A 7,500-nucleotide genomic window follows, 5' to 3' on the forward strand; every position below is an offset into this window, starting at 1 on the left:
AATAGCGAAACAATTGTCCCAAAATAATCTGTATTTTTGTTATTTTTTTATTTGCCCTGTCCGTGTGAGCTAACAATCGTACTGACTTTCATGGGAAACATGTATTTAGTGGTTGAAACCTTTTGGATTAACTGGTGCTAGAGTGAGCCATATAGTGACCACTCTCTTATATTTATTTTGTAAAAATATTATAATATATTATAAAATATTATAATAATCCAGGTTTCTCGGAGCACTAGGCCACTTGGTGTTGAATGGGATACTATTAAATTAGTATCTAATTCTCTCACCCTTATTAATTAATTATATATATATATATATAATATATATATATATATATATATATATATATCTTGATAGTAATAATATAAACACTAAAAAATGTAATTGGCATTTTGAGCTCGACAGAACACACACGTGTTTCAGTGAATTGATTTGCAGTTATTTGCAAGGCATTTAAGGCTGTGAGCTGGCAGAACCGTTAGCACTCCGGACGAAATGCTGAGCGGCATTTCATCCATCTCCACGTTCTGAGTTCAAATTTCGCCGAGGTCGACTTTCCCTTTCATCCTATCGGGGTCGATTAAATAAGTACCAGTTACGTATTACGTACAAGAGTCGATGTAATCGACTTTCCCCCTCCTCCAAATTCCAGGCCTTGTGCTTATATCAGAAAGGATTATTATACAAGGCAACTGGCAGGGCTAGCATAGCTGCAGCTCTCAAGCTGAAACTAATAAAAGAAAAGAAATGCATCTATGTATATATGCATGTATGCATATATGTATATGTGTGCGTGTGCGTGTGTGCATGCGTGCGAGTGTGTGTGTGTGTGTGTGTGTGTGTGTGTGTGTGTGTATGTGTGTGTGTGTGTGTGTAGACGCTTATGTTTGCAAAGAAAAGCACTGAATATATTTTGGGTTTGCAGGGATGATGTCATTACAATTTGAGATCTAGTTTCTACAATAATAATGTACGTTATGAAGTCACTTAAATATCACCACGATACATTATAGGCCAAAAGAAAGGTAATTCTTTGATACGTAGACAGTGCAGAGGTGGTTGCCCTCGAAAGGTTCTTTATCTCTGAAAGCTTCAGAAAAAAAAGCATCACCAGCATAGTTCCAGGTTTTATTGAGATGCTGGTGTACAATTGTATACAATACGAGCTGTCATAGATGGACAGATTGAATGAAAATTCATAGGAATATTTGCAGAGTTTAAAGTAATTAGCACAAGCTTAGCGATAGACAACTTCTTAGGCATGACATTAGATTTAAAAACAAACAAACACTCCCCATGCAGAAGCCCAAGTTCAACGTTCACAGACATTCCGACTATGACTAGCCCCCAAAATAGTAATCTTCTATTCGGAGTAAGTTGAAGAGTCTTTGATATATCCTGTGGAAGAAATATCTTTAACATATTCTGTTGTGTCTGGGGAGAGTCATTTTCTTTTTGTGTCTTATAATGTAACACACTCACCGGTCAAATTTTCACTTTTTTGTTATTTTTATTTTCCTAAAATTTTCGTTGCGTCTCGTCTCTTATTAAAATGATGCGCTTTACGCAAACATATTCGTGGTCTTTCGTCATTCCAGCGACATCAGCTTAATATTTTCACTTGTTCTAGATTGCGTCATTTGGTCTCTATTGTTATTTATTTGTGTGTGTGTGAATAAAATATATTATATGTGAATTTTCTTTTATGCATCATGTTTTCCATTAAAAAATATACATAAACTATGCTAAAATATTTCATCTTTTTTATTTCAAATTTTTCATGTTTTTTCAATAGATTTTTATAGATGATTTGGAACAATAAATAGAGTTTATTCCTAAATCCATATCCGACAGCTCCGGACATTCACTCTTATTTTCGAGAATTCAGTATATTTGCCCTCTGCTTGAATTCATGTATATTAGGAAATAATTCAAGTGTGCCTTTGGCATAAATTTAAATATGTTAAAAAATAATTTACAAAAGCATCGTCAGTTAATTCAAATTTTCGTCTTAGTTGGAGAAAGAAAATGAAAATCTATTTGTAATTCTTGGAAACATAAGAAAAAAGGGGTAATTTCCAGAAATTAAGAATTAACCACTCAAACAATTTACATGTTCAAGAGAAAGTCTGATCTTTATTTCCAAAGCGAAGGACAACCCTGGACATGTTTCGGCGTTATGAGACCTCACCAATATAAGTGTATTCTACTCAAACCAGCTTTGATCGGGTGAGCATACAGAACAGTCCCGAATAATTATTGATCAGTAAAAGTTATATGATTAAAAAATATAATGTATGTGTGTATAATATATTTTAACTGAAGATTTGGCCAAATTTTAATTTAAAACTATATACATAGTAAAGTTTCATGTCTTTTATCTTTTACTGGTTTCAGTCCTTAGACTGTCCCCATGCTGGAGCATCGCCTTGAAGGGTTTTTAGTCGAACGAATTGACACCCAGTCCTTTTTTTTAAAGCAAGCCTGGTACTTATTCTATCAGATTCTTCTGCGGAACCGCTAAGTTGCGGGGACATACACAAGCCAATACTGGTTTTTAAGCGATGGTGAGGAACAAATACATATACAATGACACACACACATACACACACACACACACACACACACACACACACACACACACACACACACACACACACACATACACACAACACACACACACGATAGGCTTCTTTCAGTTTCCGTCTACCATATCCACTCACAAGGCTTTGGTCTGCCCGAAGCTAGAGTAGAAGACTGTTGCCCAAGACGCACGCAGTGGGACTGAACTCGGAACCATGTGATTTGGAAGTAAACTTCTTACTACACAGCCACACTGAAAGACTAATTAATGTTCATTATCGCTTTATTTCTGTGTTTTGATTTTATATCTTTTCCTATTTTTAAACTAAATTAGAAAGAAAAATAAATAAAATAAAATAGATTATTCATATAAAATACGACATTGTTAGATAAGTCTTTATAAAAGAACATTATCCTCTATTTTCTGTTTATAAAACTATAAGCAAATGGAATGAAAACGTTAATGTCAAGATTTAAAAATAACACAACAGCCCTTGTGTTCTTTGTTTCCCTGCATATCATCACTATTTTTAAACATCACTGCATACAAGCAAGTCAAAAAGCATCTGCGTGGCCGTTAGATTTACTAGAGATAGCAACAAAGTCTCTCTCAAACAACACCCAACGTTTTTAGAAGAGATAAAAAGAAAAGATGCATTGGATAATGATTATCTCGTTGCAGTGTTTGAATAAACGACCAGACGGTCCACGTTACTATAAAATCTACTAGAACATCGCGACTAGAGCTGAAAAGAAAGACAACTAGTTTCTCTCCTCTATTTTACACCTTTGCGCTATTCATTGTTGATAGAAGATCAATTGGGAATTTGATTAAATATAATTGATATTGTTACCATAACTCGGGGAGGATCAACCAAGAGTTAAGTTTCTGGGGTGTCTCTTTGTATGTTTTTTCAAAAGAGGAAAGACAGTCTCATGACATTTTTGCATAGTCTCCGAGACTGGTAGGAGAAAAAGAGGAAGAAATTTCAGCTCTGGCAAGAAGTCTAGCCTGAATACTTGCAAAGTAACGAACTCTGCCAAAATGGTACGCGAAGGCCAGACGGTGATGGTAAACCTGACAAAGGCTAATACTACTGGTAGTATCCTTTTCCAGTTGCCTATAGAAAGATTTGAGTACTTCTGTAGGCTCCATTTAACATAGTTTTACTCGTGTTATATTATGGAGTGAGAAAATTATTGATTCGGAACATATTTCGATATAATGACTGACTTCCTAAACAAAGCATAACCTTCACTAAACTTGCCAAAGTTGTGACGAAAGGATTGATGTCTTTGCAATAGAAATATACCACCACTGGCGACGATAAAATAACTACATCAGCAAGTTTGTATCTTGAAGCAAGGTAATATACGGTCGAGATGAAACTAAATCCCCTATTTCGAACTTAATGTGGTAAAACTAAGGAAATTGCAATTCACTTTGACAAGAATGTCGAGGATACCTTTACCAGCAACCGGCAACATCCTTTTCAGTTCGATACACTGAAACAGGAAGTAATTACGTTTTATTGGGGATACGAGCCCGTCACTCTTCGATTAGCAAACCAACTTAGCCACCAACAACTGCTTTTGAAAGAAAGTTTTTGATAATACTGAAATCTATTCTAAACTATTGAAATATCTTACGCCGAACCTTTGTTTCGCAATCAAGGTGACCTTGTCACATTGATATTTTAACTTCTTCATTAGAGCAGTTGCAGAGCGTCTAACGAATACGACCCATTACATTCTAAGTTCGATTTTAACTTTGCATTTCATCTATTCATAGTCGATAAGATAGCAGTCAACTGCTGGGATCTGTTTAAACGATTGTATCCTCCCACCAAATTTATGGTCCTGTACCTATGTTAAAAATCAACATTAGCAACACTTGTCGCCTTAACATCTTCCATATAATCTACTAGAGACTCTTAATTAGTATTAACACTCTTTACACTAATACTAGTAAAGTTTCATGGAACGGTGAAATCAGGAGTTCGAATCGACTTCGTCTTCGTCGAAAAGATTAAAGGAAAAGCTTAATATGAAATCCTTGTATAGAGGATGGTGACAACAAAAGGACTTTTGGACCAATGGTACATATCCTTTTCATGGAAACCCGGAAGAGCAGCCTCTTCAATTTGGTTCAACAACTCTCCAAATAAAACATTGTCGTTAGACGGGACTAAACCACTAAACTACTATCTACGGATAGTTTCTCTCGTCTAATGTTTTAGCGAGTCCCACTATTCTTTTCGTAACGACTTTATGATATTTCGACATAACAGATAAATGATTTCAAACTTAGACACAAAGCAATACATTTCGAGAGCGAATACAGTGATTTATGCCAACCCTGTACTTGACTAAGTTTTGATATCATATATACCTATTTCATGGTCTAAGGAAGAATAGAATGCAAACTGTTATTCTGTCGAGAACAACAATTGTAAAAATAATCTTTTTACAGACAAAAAGCTCATAACTCCACCATATTTTATCTAGCAGAGCAGAATTAGAAAAGTTGTTAGAGAAGTAAATTAAGAAAACAAAACTAATCGCTGTGAAACGTCCTGTATAAGGAAAATATGTTTCAGTTTCACTTCTATCGTACAACGAAATACAAAGCTATTCTTTTTTTCAAATTTTATTTTCGAAGCTTCAGTTATTACGGAAGCAGGAAAAGGTTTCAATTCCCTGAGCATATGTAGCTGATAAGAGTGTTAATAACAATATCATCATCCACAATACTCACATATAGCGTAAGCATGCATACACATATATCTACATATCTACACTTTCATATACACAACTGCGTGTACATTGTGTATAAATCACTTAAGTTTATTATAATTATCGCAAACCAGACTTGCACTTGCATAGAATTCACATGTATATGTGGATCCTTCGTCGGTTTCGATGATGAGCATTCAATGTTTGACCAACTAAACTACATACTCGTTAAACCAATGTCGAAGCGGTTGAGTATTCCATGAACACGGATACTCTTAAGGTAATTTTCAGGCTGAATCTGCACATGACAACAAGGCTGGATCTACGAATTACCATTATAATCTTTCCTACAGGCATCTACGCTATTACGCGAACCCAGTTTCACTCACAAGGTTTTTTTTTTTTTTATCACAGGTTATAATAAAAGAAATATACCCAAGATACTAAATAACGGGGTCGGGTCCGGGACCTCAGGATTTCAAGCAAATGTCTTAACTAAATCACAACTCTTGCGTACTTATATGCACATATATCATGGTGGCATTACGCACTAAAGCCATCGCATGCAATGCTAAAGACCAAACATAATTGAAATATGGGTACATAAGATCTATTACTTCGTAAAAGTGGAAGATGGATATTAAAATCATTTACATATCTTAGGAATGCATCACTTAGCATGCACTCATGCAAGAAAAGCCAGATCATATATATATATATCCTCAATTCAATGTATTTATATGTAGTTAAGTCTATGTCTGGTCATAGAGTGACCAATGGTTTCGCATTCACAAAGTACTTGGGGCTAAGCCCTTTGCGGATGCGAAACCGTTGGTCACTCTATAACGGGATATAGACTTAACTATATATATATATATATATATATATATATATATATATATATATATATATATATATATGATATTTGCTTGCATTTTTTTAAATAGCAAAATGATGTGCAAATATGCGGATAGAATGCGGAAGCGAAAACTTGGTGGGATTCGAACATTGATCTCATTTCTTGACAATCCAGGATAATAACTATTATTCTATTATTTCCTATTAATATAAAAAGTTAAACTGATGAAACTATGTACGTTATATTTGAGTTTCTTGAAAGTGAATGAAGTTGTCGAAGATCACTTATTCCCTTGTCATATTAATAAGGAAAAGATCTCACGATCGAATCTCAATGCCGGTCTTACCTCATCATAAGCACAAAATCGAAATAAATGAATATAAAAAAATACAAAAGCAAAAGGATTTTACATAAATACATACATACATACATACATACATACATACATACATACATACATACATACATACATACATACATACATAGCCTCATCGTGCTAAGGTGTTTGAAGTAAATTCAAAAGTTGTCAAGATGATTAATCTTACTACATCGGTATTTACTGATAGTAAGGCGCTAAAAATGCATACGAGGATTCGATCCCCAATGGGATCTTGCTACTAAGTTGCACTCACGACTGCAGGCATTGAGTTTAAATTTCTAAACTCATAGTTCCTGTTCAATCCCATTTCATCTATAGCTAATAAAAAATATCAGTTATATATATATATATATATATGTATTATATGTATATATGATGATAATAATTGCTTCATCTTGAAAGTTGATAGCCGACCCATATATATACACACATACATATATATATATATATATACACACACACATATATACATAAACACACACCATTAAAGGTGTTAGCCGAAGTCTCACCTCTAACCTGATTAATACTAATTGTCGAGATTTTCCTGTAATAACTGTCTTGTTTGTAGTCTGTATTTTTAATTGATTAACAAAATTAAATATTGCACACGCATGACCGTGCACACACACTCACATGTGTGTGTGTGTGTATATATATATATATATAATAAACACATACATATATATATGCATGTATGTATATATATGTATATGTATATATGCAATATATGTGTGTGTGTGTTTGTGTGTCTGCATGTTTAAGTTTACGTTTATTTTCCCAGCAAATATAAAAATGTCATGCTTATATTTAAAATATTTTAAATTTCATTTTAATGTTTACTGTCATTCGCTTTCGTTAATTATTTTTCTGTCAAGTGAAAGAAATTGTCAAAGTTTATACCTACATACATTTGTGTCTATCTATCTATCTATCTATCTAT

At 33.9% G+C, this 7,500-nt stretch overlaps 1 protein-coding gene across 1 annotated transcript in view; it reads right to left on the bottom strand.

The window, feature by feature from the left end:
• Positions 1 to 7,500, bottom strand: part of LOC115211794 (transgelin-3) — a 31,115-nt gene that overhangs the window by 22,820 nt on the left and 795 nt on the right. The gene's annotated exons all lie outside the window — the stretch shown is intronic.

The sequence above is a fragment of the Octopus sinensis genome, linkage group LG5 (assembly GCF_006345805.1).
Source record: "Octopus sinensis linkage group LG5, ASM634580v1, whole genome shotgun sequence".
NCBI classification, from domain to species: Eukaryota; Metazoa; Mollusca; class Cephalopoda; order Octopoda; family Octopodidae; genus Octopus; species Octopus sinensis.